Source organism: Micromys minutus (genome assembly GCF_963924665.1).
Source record: "Micromys minutus genome assembly, chromosome: 5".
NCBI lineage: Eukaryota > Metazoa > Chordata > Mammalia > Rodentia > Muridae > Micromys > Micromys minutus.
Genome location: NC_137974.1, coordinates 53,192,047 through 53,209,171, shown reverse-complemented (window position 1 = coordinate 53,209,171; position 17,125 = coordinate 53,192,047).

The window sequence follows — 17,125 nt, the reverse complement described above, 5'->3', positions numbered from 1 at the left end:
TCATTCTGTTATCATTATCGAAAAAGATCCTAAATTTGCACTTGAAAAAAAAAACCAAAGATACAATATTGTAGAGTGGTAGTGGTCAAAACAAGTCTCACATTCAGAAAAACTTCAGGGAATTCTAAAATCAATCAATCAATCAATCACTGGATCCTATGACTCCATATCTACTGATGGCATTAATCTGTATTAAGCCCCGGTTTCCCCTCTGTGACAGAGATGTGGAGTGTCGGTAAAAATCAAATGAAGTAAATAATGCTCATAGACTTCTTAGCAAATTGCATGAAAATTAGTTTAGGATCATAAATCCAAGCTATTATTATTAGCTAGGAATATTTTCATTTTTGGCAAAATCATTTCAAGGTTGGAAGGGAAAACAGTTAAACTGTGCTGAACACCAAGGGCTGCAACACCCCAGACTCTCATCTCCTTCCTGCTCTGTGTGTATGGAACTGTAGGCATTCGATGAGGGGATGCTTTGCTTTCTGGAACAGCGTGGAAGAGACTATAGACCAGACTGGCATTAACTCTTGATTCCCCTGCCTCAGATCCCAAGTGTTAAGATTACAAGCATCCACCACCACTTCTGGCTTTCAAATACATTTATCCAAGAAGTGTAACCACTGATTTAATAGGTATTCTGGTACTGATCAAAAAGAAGTTCTTAAAAAAAAACATAAAGGAATTGATACCAATACTATTTAGTATTGAGACACCATCCAGTTGTTCTTTTCATTGCTGGGCCCAGACTACGTGGGAGAACAAGTTAAAGGAATGATTTATCTGCTCAGAGTTTCAGAGGGCTTAGTCCTTGGTCACTTGGCCCTGTGTTCTTGGGCAAAACACTGAGGCAGTGGGAGCAGTGGCCTGCGAACTTCTTACCTCGGAATAAACAGGAGGCAGAGAGACTGGAAGGGTCTAGAAACAAGGTATCTCTAGGAACCTGCCTCTTTCAACCAGCTGCAGTCCATCTCCTAAGGTTTTCAAAATCCTCTCAGTATCTGCAGCTAGAGACCAAGCACTCAGCACACAAACCTGTGGGAGACACTTCATACCCAAGCCACAACATTAGAACAGATATCCTCAACTGTTAACACTGCACACTACAAATTCACCTGTGACGCTATGTCACGAGAAAGCATTTTCTTGCTAGAGACAGCCTTCAAATGGTCAATGATAATCTAGCTATTGACACAGTTCCTAGAGGTAGTAGGTGGAGTGAAGGGGACTGATCAGAGATTCTGAGCATCCGTAGGTTATGCGACTCAGAAAGTAATGATAAAACATAAGAGACAGATGTGTGACAGGAGGTAAGTAAAGGTGTGGAGGTGAGTGGGGAAGGTTTGGAACTTTCAATAATACATTTGTATCTGGTGGGGAGCTCTCAGCGGAGACTTCAAAGAAACATTAGATGTCTAATGTTTTCATGTTCAATCCAAAATGTCATTACAAGGTCATTTGGAGACAGAACATGGTATGTGGATTTGGCAAGCCACTGAGGATAGATCCACCCCTGTGGCTGTCTGCTTTATGGCTCTGCACATCCCATCTGTGGTGTAACACTGCCACCAGCTTTGTTCTTTGGCCATCACTGATTAATATAAGGACAGAAATGCCTGATGCAGCTGGAGAAAGAGATTCTCTATCCAGGAAATTTGGAACATGAGCTGAGATACTTAGAGGCAGGGTGTTCTGGAGCTCTCTCTTCATTATTGACTTTTTGTGGATTCTTCTGTATCAAGGACTTTTTCGGCCATTCCTCAGTTCTCCTCACTGCCTAGTACTTTCCCCCCCACCAACAAATGACATTTCTCCTCTTTCAGATTAGTTAGTTGAACATTTACTTATCACCTATTGGGCTTTCCATCAGTTGCCCACCTTACCCTTTCCTATAAACATGGTGGTTGAACCACCGTGCAAAGTCTCACAAGGTCAGGAGGTTTGCACAGAGGCATACAGACGAGGTATCGTTCACAGGAGCGTCCCATAATTTATTTAAAGAACAAACAATTTGTGTCAGCCCTGTTCAATTCCCAAGCTCAGAGAATATAAAGTAGTGAGCAATGATTATGCAGGCTTTGAAGTTGGCATTGTGTTTCTTCTGTGTAAGTATGGGATCAATACCATTTAAAGTGCTAAGACTTTGGTTTCCTCATCTAACAAAAGGTTTCCAAAAAGAAAACAAAAGTACCCACACATCAGTTATCCTATACAGTTACCTTCATGTGGAACATTTTCCGAATTCAGTGAACCTGACACTTTCACTGTTGGTTCAATGTTATTGTGAGATGGCTCAGGAACAAGCAGGTTAGACATCACCTTTTCCTCTTAAAGAGTTTAGAACTGAAGGCTCTAAAGGATGAGGTGACTTAAACAAGGCTATGTTAGCAAATGCTAATGTTAAGGTGATAGTTCAGTCTTTTGAAGTCATTCATGGATATTCATTACCTTTAGTGCACTCTACCTTAGGAAAGCAGGTTTCTTTATGTATACCTTTTATAGCCTAACATAAAGTTCATATACAAGTCAGCTTTTTTATTACTGTGACAAAGACTTGAGGCAACAATATTGAAGAGCAAAGAATATTTTTGGTTCAAAGTTTCTAAGGTCTTAAGTTGTTCAATCTTAGACCCATCACTTTTGGCCAGAGATGAAGATGGACATTATAATAGAAGTGTGTGGTGAGTAATGCTGGTCACTCTATGGTACCGACAAACAGAGTAAGAAGGGTCTGGGAACAGGACCTACCCTTAAAGCACAGTCACAGGTAACCTTCTGCCTCAGATTACCTCCTACCTCCTAGTAGGTATTCAGCTACTAAACTCAGCAGCTGGTTTGCCTATTAATGAAGTTAGCATCCTCATGATTCAGTCAACTTCTTAGCAAGGCCACCAACCAGGAACCAGTCCTTTATGATGTGAGTCCTTTGGGCTGACATCTCATACCCAACCTTAACATTCAACTGACTACTGACTTTGTACAGATTCAATTTCTTGTCTTAGTAAAATGAAATTTTATTGGAACATAGTCAAGTTTATTCATCTGACTCATTTCTACTAAGATAGTAGGTTCTGAGTGGTTAGTACAGAGAAAATGGTCCCGAGGGCCTAAAAACATTTATATGTCTTTTTATATGAATTGTGTCATATCGTGCCAGAATAGATATGTGAGTTATTGACCTAGAAATGCTTTTAAAGAACCAATTGAAATGTAAAAGAAAGAAGGAAAGAAAGAAAAGGAAAGAAAGAAAGAAAGAAGGAAAGAAAGAAAGGAAGAAGGAAAGAAAGAAAGAAAGAAAGAAGGAAAGAAAGAAAGAAGGAAGGAAGGAAAGAAAGAAAGAAAGAAAGAAAGAAAGAAAAAGAAAGAAAGAAAGAAAGAAAGAAAGAAAGAGGGCTGGAGAGATGGCTTAGGGTTAAGAGCACTGACTGCTCTTCCAGAGGTCCTGAGTCCAATTCCCAGCTACCACATGATGGTTCACAACCATCTATCTGTAATGGGATCTAATGCCTTGTTCTGGTGTGTCTGAAGACAGCAACAGTGTACTTATACATAATTAATAAATAAACCTTAAAAAAGAAATAAACAAAGAAACCTTTGCACAACGTGAACAAGTTCTAGCTTTTTTTAGCTTCCATTAACTTCCCATTGGGAAATTTTCCCACTTCCCAAGAGAAAAATGCCCTTTTCAGTGATAGAAGTTAGAGAGTGGCTTCTGATTTCTCAGTGTATCTTCTGTATTCATCTTCACAGTTAACCTCAGGTTACCCCTCTCTGTCACTCCAGGTGCTGTCTTTGCTTTTTAGCTCATGAGAGGAAATTTGATGTCCTGATGCTTAATATGGGCTAAAACGTGAAGCTGCTTGACAAAGGCACCCTGCAGCCACAATGCCCAGACACTGCTCCTCCAACCCACTCCTTAGGAATAATAATAATAAAAAAAGAATCATACCCACATGTGCTTAAAACATGCAATAATTAAATCATCCCAGCTTCCTGGCTTCAGATTTTTGAGTGTGTTTATACACACAGTTTAGTATAATCTGTTAACTGCTTTAACCTTTCTACTGAAAATATATACCCTGAGAGATGTTTCAGAATTTCTTAATTTTCTAAAAGAAACAAATTCTTCAACAAAGAATGACTGAGTACAGCAAGCAATGCATTACTCGAGAAAGTCCCTACTCTTGCTGGTAGGGGCCAGAGAAAGCCCTGGTAACAGCCCTTCAAATTGATGACAGCCGTTAGATTTTTGGCTGGACTCTGACAAGTCAGCTAATGAAAGAGTGCAGAAGAAAAAGCCTCGTAGACAGACTGTCTGTCTGAACACACACAATACAGATGTCTGAGTTTGAAGATATCTTTGGACTTACTTTCTGTATGAGCGGTAGCTTGGGCAGATGCTATGAAGAAGGGTTGTAAATATTGCTGCCTAGAAAAGTTCAAGCTGAGCTGAGCATGGTGCTGCATGCCTGCAATCTCAGCCCTCACAGGGTGGGGGCTGAAGCTAGAGGATCATGGGTTCAAGGCCTGAGCTATATAGTAAGTCAGTCCCTTTCTCAAAACCACAAGGAAACATGGGAAGAGGGAGGAAGGAAGAGAGGGAACAAGGGAGGGAGAGGCAGGCTGGAATTAAAAGAGAGTTCTGGAGTCAATGGAACATACATCATGCAGCTTTGGACCCCATTCTCTCTGGGTTCCAACTGCTTGCTCACTATAGGTGAGGTGTCGGGGTAGGATGCTCACTACTTCGGAACTGATGTTCATGTTTCCCACTATGATGTAGAAAGGACCAATCTGAACACTGAACTTGGGCAGAATTTCATTCAAGGGTACTGAATATGGGGAGGTTCAGTCTAGCACTGATGAACCGAGGGGAATTTAAATGAGAACTACCACACAGAACACGTTAGTTAGCAGGTTGTCATGTGTTCAACTGGTTTACAAGGAAAGAGGTTGGAAGGTGGGGAAATGATGTAGGGATTTAAGGTACTTCAGGGTGACATGGAATCCAAACTCAAACTAGGATTATAGTAAAGACATTGCAGGGTTAAAGGTTGTCCCATGAATCCTCAGCTGTGATAACTTCAAAATCTCCACAATTCAATCGTGAAAGTGGAATGGGTACATTTTCCTAGTCCTATTGGCCCTATTTCTTACTCATCTTGGGACTTGATCCTAAAACTGGGAAAGAACTGGTCTACACTGACTAGACACCACAAAGCTTAGCAAAGACCACAAGGCCTGGGGGTAGGTGGCCAAGCCACCTGGAAGACAGCAAAAGCTCCCTGTGGGAGTGATTTGCCCAGAGTATGCATGTGTGACTCTCCCGGAGATCCCAGCATCCTGGTTATTCTTCTGGGTGGCTTTTTAACTAAATAACCAAGCAAGTGAATTTGGGACTCTGCCTTTTTTTTTTTTTTTTTTTTTTTTTTTTTTTTTTTTTTTTGAAGGAAGAAGTCCAGTCACTTCTCCAGTATGGCCAAGGACTCTGGGTGAGGGACAGGCTCAGGGAAACGTAGCAGCTTTAGCACTTGCTTTCAACACTACTCCAGCTCAGCCCTCAATACCATGGACTTCACTCCCCAAGGCTCGGCCTTCTTGTATGTTTGGCTCAAATGTGGGCCCAGTCCCTCCCTCTTTCACCAGTGCTCCAGTGGTGTTCCTCTGTGCTTTCCTACTGTTCTGAAGGGCTCTGGACAGGGATGTGTGTGTGCATGCATGTGTGCTTGTGTTAAAGGTAGGAGGACTCTATACAGTGGGGAAGCATGCATTCCTTTCCCAGATTCCATTGCATTTTGAGGCTGCTCTGAGGTTGTATTGCTGAAGTCCTACTACTTACTCCCAGTTTCCCCTTCTTTCAGTCACCGAAGGTCCTTCCTCACTTCTCCATCTTCCTTCCTTCGTCACAGTTCAGTCACTTAGCTTACAGAGGGAGCCTAACAGTCCCTAGAGGACAGTGAGACTTTGGTGGTCTTGGCAGACATATCCGCAGTTTCTGTTGTCCAAGTGAATCTCTTTTTCTGTAGCCTTTTCTTAGCCAAAGGTTGGAAGTACTCACTAGCAAAGAAAACTCATAGTGTACCCATGCACAGGGAAGAAAACATTATAGTCTAAGATTAATCCTGACATTATTTATGAGAATAACTCTCATCCAGCAGCTAGAATCAACATAATAAATGTGATTGTTTTCTCCACTAGTTAGCAGATCAGAAAGACTGGAGGGCTAGGGAGCCAAGCTTTTCCCCCAAGATTATATTATTATGTGGTGTGTGTGTGTGTGTGTGTGTGTGTGTGTGTGTACACGTATATACACTTGTGAGTGTAGATACAAGGAGAGGCTAGAAGATAGCATTTGATTCCCTGGGACTGGAGTTTATGTGGTTGTGAACCAGCCACAGGGTCTTTTGTGAGAGCACAGTGCTCACTGAATCATCTCTCCAGTCCTAAGATCTGGATCTCAGGATTCTCATGGAGAACCTGTGTCTGGTAAGTGTAGGAGTGTCTTTCCTTGTTTTCCTGGGCTTTTCATCAATATTTCTGTACACCAGCTCTGGGGACTCACCAGGGTACTCGACTTGACTCTCTAGGACTCCCAGCTTGACTCAGTTGCAAAGGCATACTTACTTCAGGACTGGGGGAGTCTGGGTCTTCCCTGGGTTAAGTAAGAAATACATCAGTATCCTACAGAAATTGTTTCCCACACATAATCCCTGTAGAGAATTCCTATGCTGGACCATTTTCTTCTACTTACGCCATTTTGCAATTGTTCCCATCTTTATTCTGAGGGACATAACACTAAGGCAGTGTAGAGGAGGACAACTAGTTTCTTCGTGGTAACCTCCTCTTCCCTCCTCTCCCTCTTTTCGCCAGCAGGTCCTGCCATATCCCACACTTTCCATCTATTCTTTTGTGTACACATATTATATGTGGTTTCACTTTTTCTTAGCGAATGAGAACAATTGGGATAGAATTAGGTTAACCGGAGCCAACAATGTTGCTAGAGTTCTAAGGACCCTAGGGGCAGGGCAGCAGTTTCGCTATGACAAGATGTTATGAGATTATTAAAGACATGAGCTTTTAAAAAACAGTCCCAGCAGCATAAGAATAGTTTGAACTGCAAGAGAGTGGATATTAGGAGGAACAGCCCCTGGATTTCCTGGTGGCACCCTTTCTTTCCTCATAGTGCAACATTCATATCTTGTGCCTCCAGTCCCTCTGAAGTGCATACCCAATTGTTGTAGTAACTGTTAAAATGAATGGCTCATCTCTTTATCGGCCCCCAAGGTCTTACTCTAAGGATGCTGCTCTAGTTTAGAGCTGAATGCACGAGCTCTGTCAGTCTGTCCAAGTCGCCCTCTCCACCGAAGTCCCTTCCTAGGCAGTTCACTCTGCCTACCCTGCTGCCTTCATTCTGGGTAGAATTGCAGCCCCAGTGTTTTCTTTCCTTCACCGCCTGTCACAAACATTAATCTATAGCCCAGTTGCTTTTCATACAGGTTTATATATTACATTCTCAATCCTCTGTATAATAAAATCACATCCAATGAATAAAGGTACAAACTGCCCTTCTATATAAGATAAAATGACCCACAGAAACCCTTAAAATATTAATATCTACCTGTAGCTGATTAAGTCCACCTGGATCTAAGTCTGCATTCTCCAGCTCCATCTTGCTCTCTCCTTTCTCTGCTCCCCCGACATTTTCCTACCCTTTTACCGCATAACTCTCCACTGTCCAATCACATATCACCTTAACATCAATCTACACTCAATGTCATTATAAATCAGTGGCTGTCCATTAATATCATCAAACCACCTATATTAAGGATCTGCTCCTCCCTCCCCAAATACCAGACCCCATTGCTAGCTGGCTCATCTGGCTTTCCTAGTCTTTCTGACTGGCCCAGGGCACTTGTCTTTTCTTGTTCTTTCACTGACTTTTTGAAGTCCTTTCTGCCTCAGACTCTCCCCCACTAGCCATCGCTCATGCCTGGGACCCTCTTTCAATGCGAACTTCTACTCATTCTCATCCTCAGCTCCTGTAATTCTCTCTCCTGCTTAGATTATCCATTTAGCTGTGTTTACACGGTCCTCATTCACACCACTTCAATATGCCTCTTACAGGTTCAATTGCAAAATTATTGTCAGTCTCCCTGGAGGTGTGCAAGCTTAGGGAATGATTTAATAATAGTCTGGTAAGCCATTTGGTTGTGAATACTCCCCATAATAATGCATTGGGCATCCTAGCTCCTTTACATGTGTGTACATAAACACAACTTTGTCTAACAGTGTACCTAGCAACCTCAGGCCCCTCAGGCACCTACTTGCATTAGGGTACACTTGGCTTTCTCTGAACAAAAGAGTAAAATGTTCAATCCCTTGAAACAATCAAAGTTAGCTGTTATTCAAGCATATTCACGATGTAGCCAGTATGAAGAGCAGAAATGCCAATCTGGTCTGAACTGGTTAACAGTACACATGCAATAAGACAAAACTGTGTCCTTAAGTAAACTTCTAGGAAGAATCTTGTATTAACCATTTTATGATTAATTTGGCATGCATATAATTAAAATCAGATGCATTATGAGAAGGGACATGCACAGTCATCAAGGCCGTATGTAACTCAAGTCTATCAGTGGAAACAGAGAGCCATCCTCACTATACTCCTAGTTATCAAAACCGTCCTTTCTATAAACCCCATAAAAGGAAGTTCCATACAATTATGGGGCCCTGACCACCATTACTTATGTGGCCTGCTGTCAGCCTGGACAGTGTATCTTTCTATAACTTGCATTGTCATACTTTTGTAAACAATGTTTTCTGGCTAATTGAAAATGTGTATGAGACCTTATTTGGATGAGAGCCCAAGAGCTTGGAAACACCAGATCCTGACCATGATTACAGACAGCATTACCCCCAGTTAGACAATCGAACTCTGGTGAGCGCTGGATTTCCCTGTGTGTCCTCTAAATGCCTCACAGAGGACCCTTGTCTGCTCTCCTGCCGCTATAATTCTACACTGCAGGCCAAGCTGAATTTAGCAGGAGAGAAAGGTGGGTGCAGAGTGAATGACGTCGCGATCCATTTGTTTCTGTTACAATTCAAGGATTTGGTTTAATGAGTACTCAACAGTTTTAAGGAAAATGGACTAATTGTCAAAGCAGAGCATGTTAAAGCTGCAAGGGAACCGGGGTGACTTCATGGAAAGGTTTTTAGGGTAGAGGCTGGGAACAAGCAGATGAGGCTAAAGACATCCATTTATTAACTGTTTAATACGCTTGAACTGCTTCCGAAGCATTACCCCTGTGACCTAATTCAATCTGTTCAAGTTTCCTGAGCAAAGGAAGTTTCTGTTGGCTTCCTTTTCTGTTAAAAACAAACAAAGACTGCACAGAACTATGCTTGCTCTGTCTTGATCCTAAACCCCGACACTGATGGAGTGGTGGTGCCCAAATTGCAAGTCTGGCCTGAAGGCTCCCAACTTTAACATGTGTGCAACTTCTTACAGTCCAGAGGGAGAAGTCTGGGTTCAGTAGCTGTTACTAATGCTTGTGACTTCCTCAGAAAACCTGAGCCCATCTTAGCAATTGCCAAACATTGACACACAGATGAATCACATGAGGATGTTATAAAATGCAGATTATAATCCCCTAGCTCAAGGGTGGGGCCTCAAACTCTGCATTCTGGTTTAGGGCAGGCCAGTTCTTCTTGGGGCTTAGGACTCTATGCTTTTGTACATTTGCTAGTATGCAGGGCAGGCCTATAGCCCTCCTGTATGGATGATACTTTAAGTGGCAAAGCATCTGGATAACGTAAATACCTCAAGTTCAAATTGGCACTTTGGAGGTAGGGCTGCCTTAGAGATCCCCATTGCTTCAGACAGTTGGGAATTCATTCTTGTGGTGGCTATATGGTCTGGTGGAGACTGATACCTCATTGAAAATAGACACAAATTCATGGGGAATATGGCCTCCCCTGTCCAAACTCAGTAAAATTCAATGTCCACTATGAGACATTAAAAAGTGGAACTGGGTAGGATTTTTATGGGACAATTAAGGTTGTTCCTTCAAGGACAGATTAACCCCTTTGTGCAATCAATGAATTAATTGGTTAATGGGTTATTTCAGGAGTAGGTCTGCTGAAGCATGCAGGGGGCTAGTTTTCTGTTTTTTGCTCTTGCCATATGATGCCCTGTGAGCCTTGGGAATCTGCCAGGCAGGAGGTCATCACTAGATGCAGTCTCTTAACCTTCGACCAGAACTCTGAGCCAAAATGAGCCTCTTTATGGCTTGGTTCAGTTTTTGTAGACATTATTAAGACCAGAGATGATGACACCAGCCTTGGTTGTTAACTGTTCCTAATGGTAAGGCGGGCAGGGTGGGCTAGAGAGCTCATGGGACCTCCTGGAAAGACAAGATGTTTTTGTCATGTGAATAGAGAAGGGATGGCTATCGAATATATCAGGTTTACCTGAGCACGAAGCTTAGATGGGAGGCCCCCACCTTCCCAACATTTCAAAACTGTGTGACATCATGAGTTCTAGAAAAACCCCAGGTTCATAATGAAACTCAGTGTCAGGTGAGTCTTGTTTTGTTCTGAGTCCATTTACATAGTTTCTCACAGTCCTTCACTGGGTGACTTAGGGGCACACTCTGGGGGTGAGTTCTGGGAACTCTAACTGATCTTTCAGGTTGACAAGAAGTGGGTTTGCTCTCCTCAGAGAATTTCACTGGCTTTCTTGTAAATCTTAGCTCTTGATTCAGGGGCAGGACGTGGCTTCAGTTACTCACAGACACTTGTGAGGTGTCTGGGTGTAGTACATGCTGTCACAGGTCCCAACCTATGGCAGTGTGGAGGGAGTATGGCTGAGTCGGAGTCAAGGAGACTGGCCATATTCTTGAGCTTTCTATACTAACCTTCTATTCCCACTGTCCATAAAACATGTTAGAAAAATAAGTCATGACTTCCTTAGTTGGCCAAACCTAGTCTGGTTTTCTTTTGGAGTTAACTTTTGAATAAAATGGATTCCAATTTGTAATGAGGGGAACCTGCTACTCTCCCAAATAGAAATGGAGGCAGAGTCAGATCGGTGTGACTCATGTGTATTTTAATTTTACCTTCTGCCTCTGGATTTGTTTTCTGGTGCCAAAATCAACATCCTGCTGTAAGGCAGGGGATTAGATCACAGGGCGAAGGCTGGAGAGATGGCACCAGCTCCCTGGGATCCAATATCCTCTTTAGGACTTTGTGGGGACTTTAAATCAGTGCCCCCATGCAATGTACACATATATACATAATTAAAAATAAAATAAATCTTTAAAAAATATTCCAGAGCATAAATCAGGAACATTGCACTTGGGGATCTGATGGACCCCATAAAAGTCAATGTTTCTTCCCCCTTTTATAGCCTTCACTTTGTAGACTGTGAATGCTGCTGGGTGGGGAAAAAATGGTCAGGCTCTGGGAGATGGCAGTGTTAGAGTGTTCCATGCCAATGTCCATTTGGGATCCAAACCCCTCCCCTCCCGCTGCTTGTTTCTGTGTGCGTGCTGTCTGATGTGTATCTGCATGTCTCTGTGATTGCACACGCTGTCACTCAGGGAGCCAGAAGATACCAACAGATTCTGTCTCACCAGCTGATGGCCCAGGCCGCCTCGGCATCTGATCAGCAGAGATTCCTTGCAGACCTGCAGGAACTGCTTGTGGCTAACTGTATTTTAAGAAATTGGTTTGCTTTATTTACAGAGTGATCCCTCAAAAGGTTTCCCAGCAGGACCTAAATTGGTGCTTTTGTGCAAAAGAATTAAAAAGCAGGTTCCAGCCGTGTCGTTTATGGAGGTCTGCAGTGTACACAATACAGACAGCACAAGGCCTTAATGTTTTATTAGATTGGAATCATTTCTGGCATTTAAACATTTTGATGAAATTTGTTCAGTTTTCTGGGTGTGTTTTATATGAAAAAATCAAATGTTTTTTGGCAGTTCTATTAAATAGACACTGGCAATATTTCAATGTAGTTTAGTAATTTAGAAATCAATGATAAAACATTTTATTTAATCCACCAATTGAGAGTGTTATTGTGGTGATTCTCTTTTTCTTCTGGGCCGTACATGATCACTACAACCATGTACAAGGAGTAAATGAGAATTAAGGATACTAGATACTTTCTTTCCACTCAAGAAAACCAACCAAAAGTCCACCAACATACCAAGACTGACCCAGATATGACTGATTGAATTTGGGGAAGGCAGGCAGGATGCTTTATTTTTGCCAAGTAGGATAGACTGAGTCTCAAAACCAATCTTGTTCCTTTGTTTTGGGCACAGAAGAAACAATGATATAGCACTCTGCATTAAGCCTGGGCTGTTCCTTACTCAAATGACACTCATCCTTCTGCCTTAGGCTTCTTGATCTTCATTCTAAAGCCTTAGCTTCTGGGTTATTTTCTCTTCACAAATCAGCCACACGTACCAATGCTAAGATGTTTCTCCTCTGTGCCTTAGTTCCTATCTCATGAGATTGTTCTAAGCATCTCCTGTGGACTAGCAAATAGATCTGTAGCAAATGTATGTTGAATGACTCTTTTTCATTTTCAGGTGAATGGAAAGAGCCCATTAGAAAGCAAGGCAGTGCACATTTGGACCTAGCAACCCCATTTGTAGGAAGAAGCTCAGAATCCTTTTTCCTTTCACTCTCTTCCTAGCATCCAGTGTCTATGATGGACAATGATATTTTCTTACTGTTGTGTTTATAAAAAGATAGAGAAGGAATATGTTTTGGTGGATGTGTAGTCAGGTGTGGGGGAAGGGGGTGCCTCTGTGAGCCCATGCTGAGGCATCCCTTCCCCCGAGGGACCAGTCACAGGAAATATAGTATAGAATAGAGCTTATTTAGGGCATGGAGAGGTGGAGTAGAGACAGAGAAAGGGAGAGAGAGAAAGAGAAAGTAGAGGAATTATTACATGGAGAAAGAGGGGGAAGGAGAATGGGGAGAGGAGGAAGGGAGTGGGAAGAGAGGGGGAAGGGACAAGAGGACAGAGCAGAAGCAAGAAGAGGAATTTCTAGGGCCATGGTATGGCTGAGCAGGTAAAGGTGCATCCCCCACACATCTGGCAGTCTGAATTCCATCCCTGGAGCCTCTGTAAAGGTGGTAGTAGAGAACCCACTTCTCAGATTAGAGGGGGCACACCCCCACCCCCACAAGCCTCTACCCTACACTTCCTCTCACATGCACATGGGTGAGATGCACGTGTGTGCAGATGCCACTGGTCTTCTAGACATTTCCCATCATTGAGGGCCTCTTCTCAGGGTTTCTGTTCTTCCTATGCTCCTCCAGCAAAGCCTCCTTTTGGAGGGAAGCGGACCTTGCCTTCAGTGGCTGGCACTTACTTGATAGAATCACTGTGGAGATTTTAGTCCAATTCTTGCTCTGCAGAAAAGGCCCTGGAGATGCAGCCAGAATTCTGGATCTCAAGGCTGGAACTTTTTGCAGATACTCTATTCTGATTTCCTCATCTATAAAATGAGACCAGAAGGTAGATTAGCATATGCCTAGTGGAAGAATAGTCCACAGACTTGGTGGAGGACTGTTAATAAATTCAATGTGGGAATTAAGGAAAAAAAATCTTTGCCAGATGACCCTAGCCCATAACTTATTCTAGATGATCTGCTGGGGTTATTTGGGGGAATCAACGAAAGCAGAAGCTTAGCACTCACTAAGCGTTCATCCTCATGTAATCAAGAGTCAGGAGTGGAGGTGCACACTTGCAATCCTAAATACCCAAGAGGTAGAGGCAGAAGCACCATAGGTTTGAAGCCAACACTATCCTGAAAAGCAAATATGAGTCACTGGGGAGACAGAAGAGCTTCAGGATTGAGAGTATGGAAGCTTTATTTCTGGCCCATTCTAAAAAATTGCCTCCGGGAAACATGTTTAATGGGAGGGGAGGGAACTCACTTCCTTTCCACCAAAATATAATATCCAAACACCTTCCTACCTATTTGCCCCAATAAATGGATGCCTTCAGCCTGCTACAGAGCCTTCCTTGTTCTCTCTCCAGACCCCTGATATGGAGAAGGCTCTCAGCTGTAATTTACAATGACTGGACCACTCTTCTATAGGGGAGAAAGTTGCAAAGAAGAAGGCAAGAATATGAACTCATGGGGAAACTGAGCACAAAGCAAGGATGCTGACCACAGGGCAGGCAGTTCTTTACAGGCCCACACCTTCACAGCATGTCCAGGAGCACTCTGAGGAGGAATTCATGGAGTGGATAAGGATAGTCATTGTACGCTAATTTTATGCTATCTCCATAGGCCATGGTCCATGGGGTTAATTTCTGTTTTTGATTGTAGTTATATATACTAGGGCTTTAATTCATAAACATAGGAAAACACTCAAAGGCTGAAATGTAGAGGAGTGGTTCTGATGCTTTGATTTAATCAGGAGTCTGTGAGTACTGATGCTGAAGGTCCTTACTCACAATTGCTTCTTGATCAATCAGTGAAGATGCCAGTGGCTAATGGTTGGGCAGAAAGAAAGGGGCGGGACTTCCAGGTTTCTACAGGCAGGGAGAGAAGAAAGTTCAGAGAAAGAAAATCAATTTACTTAGGGGAAGAGACAGAACAGACTTAGAGCTGGAGGGTAGATCTTCCAAAATGTAGATGGGAAGGGAAAGAGGTCCACAGAAGGGCAACCAGAAAGCATCGTGGGCAACAAGACCAATGGGCTTCACAGAAGGCAACTGGGCAGCTAAGCTGAGGGAAGATTTAGAGGTGCTGAGATAAGAGTAAAGGGAAGAGCACATTAGCCACCGGAGGCTCAGAAGAGCCCACTGAGCTAGAAAGGCAGGTTAAAAATGAGCTACTGTGTCTGTCATCTATGGATCCAAGAGAATCTGTGCAGATGGCTGATATAGCATGAACCACCAAAAACATTAAAGTGAGGGAGTAAAACCTGCAAGCTACGCTGAAAGGATGGAGGGCTTTATCACCCAACACTTAAGCCCATGTTAGCAGTTTAGGACTACTGTAGTGGACCGATGGGGTTTTAAAGTTGTAGCTCCTCTCCAGCTTCCTATCTTCCCTACATTATACTCAAAGTACTCGATCCATGTGTTGTCAGATATGGACAGAGGAAATATGAAGACTGCAGAGAAATTTTATCCAGCAACATGGCTGCTCTGGAAAGGGATCATATCTAAAGATATGATGCAGCTGGAATGCAGACAGTCTACATGCCTTTAATTCCTCTGGATGGAATGCAGGCATTCCTATAGTACACACATTTAATCCCAAACGATGACATCTAAGTTAAGGGCTGACAAGGTGACAAATCAAAAACAACAAGTGAGAGGTAGAGTACACCCAACTGTCTTGAGGACAGACAGGAAACAAGCTATTTAAGAACAGGTAGGGAGAGAGAATGAGTCGGTTCAGGTCCGCTCTGTTCAGCTCACTTTCATTCACTTCAGTTTGTTTCAGTTGAGTTCAGAGTTCAGTTGAGTGCAGTGTGAGCTCAGTTCATGGAGTTCAGAGGCAGTCCTTCCAAGCAAAGCAATTCAGTCAGAAGCTGAGAGAAGCCAATTTGAATCAGTCAGCTTGGAAAGAAGTTTGAGCCAGAACAGCTACTAGTCAGAGTTCAGAAAGAGCTAGAAAGGTTGAATTTATTCAGAAGAAAATCTTAGAATCTGAAACATCTGACGTCTAGGTTAGCAGACAGGCTGAAAGCTGAAGCCTCCAAGGTCTGGGCTTGTAGAAGACTAGATTGTACAAAGCCTAGAAGCTTCCAGGACTAGGCCTAGGGATAGGTAGATAGAAAAGTTCTGGGCTCAGCACAAGTCATATATTTATAAAACTTGCATATAGTTCTCAATTCACACCTTTATCTGAGGAAATAAAAGTGGCATTTATATTTACAGGGGCAAATAAGAAGGAAGATATGTGACAAAGGCAATAACTTAGCCCAGTAGCCCTCAGCCATGTAGCTACTTCCAGTTTCAAGGGAGTATAAGACCGAGAGACCCAGTAAGTGTGTGAGAACTCTTTCCTTCATAGGATGTATTAAGCTTCAGTAAAATGGGCATCACTCTCCTTGGAACCACACCATAACAACATGTAGTTATTTAAAATTTTGTAAGTAGACACTGTGTGGTCACACACACACACACACACACACACACACACACACACACACACAATCAGCCATGTGATACCAGCTATACAGCAATTGGGAAGACTGAGGCAAAAAAAAATGGTTTGAGCCCAGAAGTCTGAGATCAATATAGATAGCAGAGGACACCCTCATTACAATAAACATGTAAATTAAAAAATGTCTTCTTCAGCACTGGTGTCTAAAATATTCACATTATTATGGAGTATCCTGATGAACTTTACATCCTACAAGACTTTAAAGGAATGCAAGGAGCTGGAGACTCCTGCATCTAAGTAGAATGGGTATTGACAATGGGTTTCAGAAAGACCAGGCTATGTTTGTTAGTGGTGGCAGGTGAGGGGTCTGAAGGATCTGGGTAAGGAGTGATTTCAGAATGTTGGTGCTCAGTTAGCAGCAGAAGATTAGCTGCAATGATGTCCACTGTCATCAATCCTCCTCTCGGCCTCTGTCTCTCTGTCTTTGTTTCTGTCTTTGTTTCTCTGTCTCTGTTTGTTTCTGTCTCTGTCTCTCTGTCTGTCTTTCTCTGTCTAAACTTGAAAAGCAGAGACAAATTTATCTTGTTTTCACATGTTATGGACAGATGAAAATTATCTCCCTCTCCTGACATCAGCATGATGCCTCTATTTCGGATTTAATTTTCTCTGGAGTGATCAGTCCAGTCATTAGACGTTCCTAGGAGTTAAGGGGTGGAGACATGGTCTGCTTCCTGAGAATTTAGCAGCCTTGTTTGTCTAGCCCTTGGACTGTTCCAGTAAGTCCTGACAACTTCCGGCAGGTTTACCTGTGAATGTGCATTTCCCAACCCTCATTTCTTCCAGTCTCCTTACTCACAATGTATCTTACTCTAGAGTCGTACAAGATGCTTACCTGCCCAAAGGCTTGTGACCAGGTTTATTCCAAATACCCTGGGTTTTAGATTGGCTTTGAACTTACTGACTGAACTCCTGCA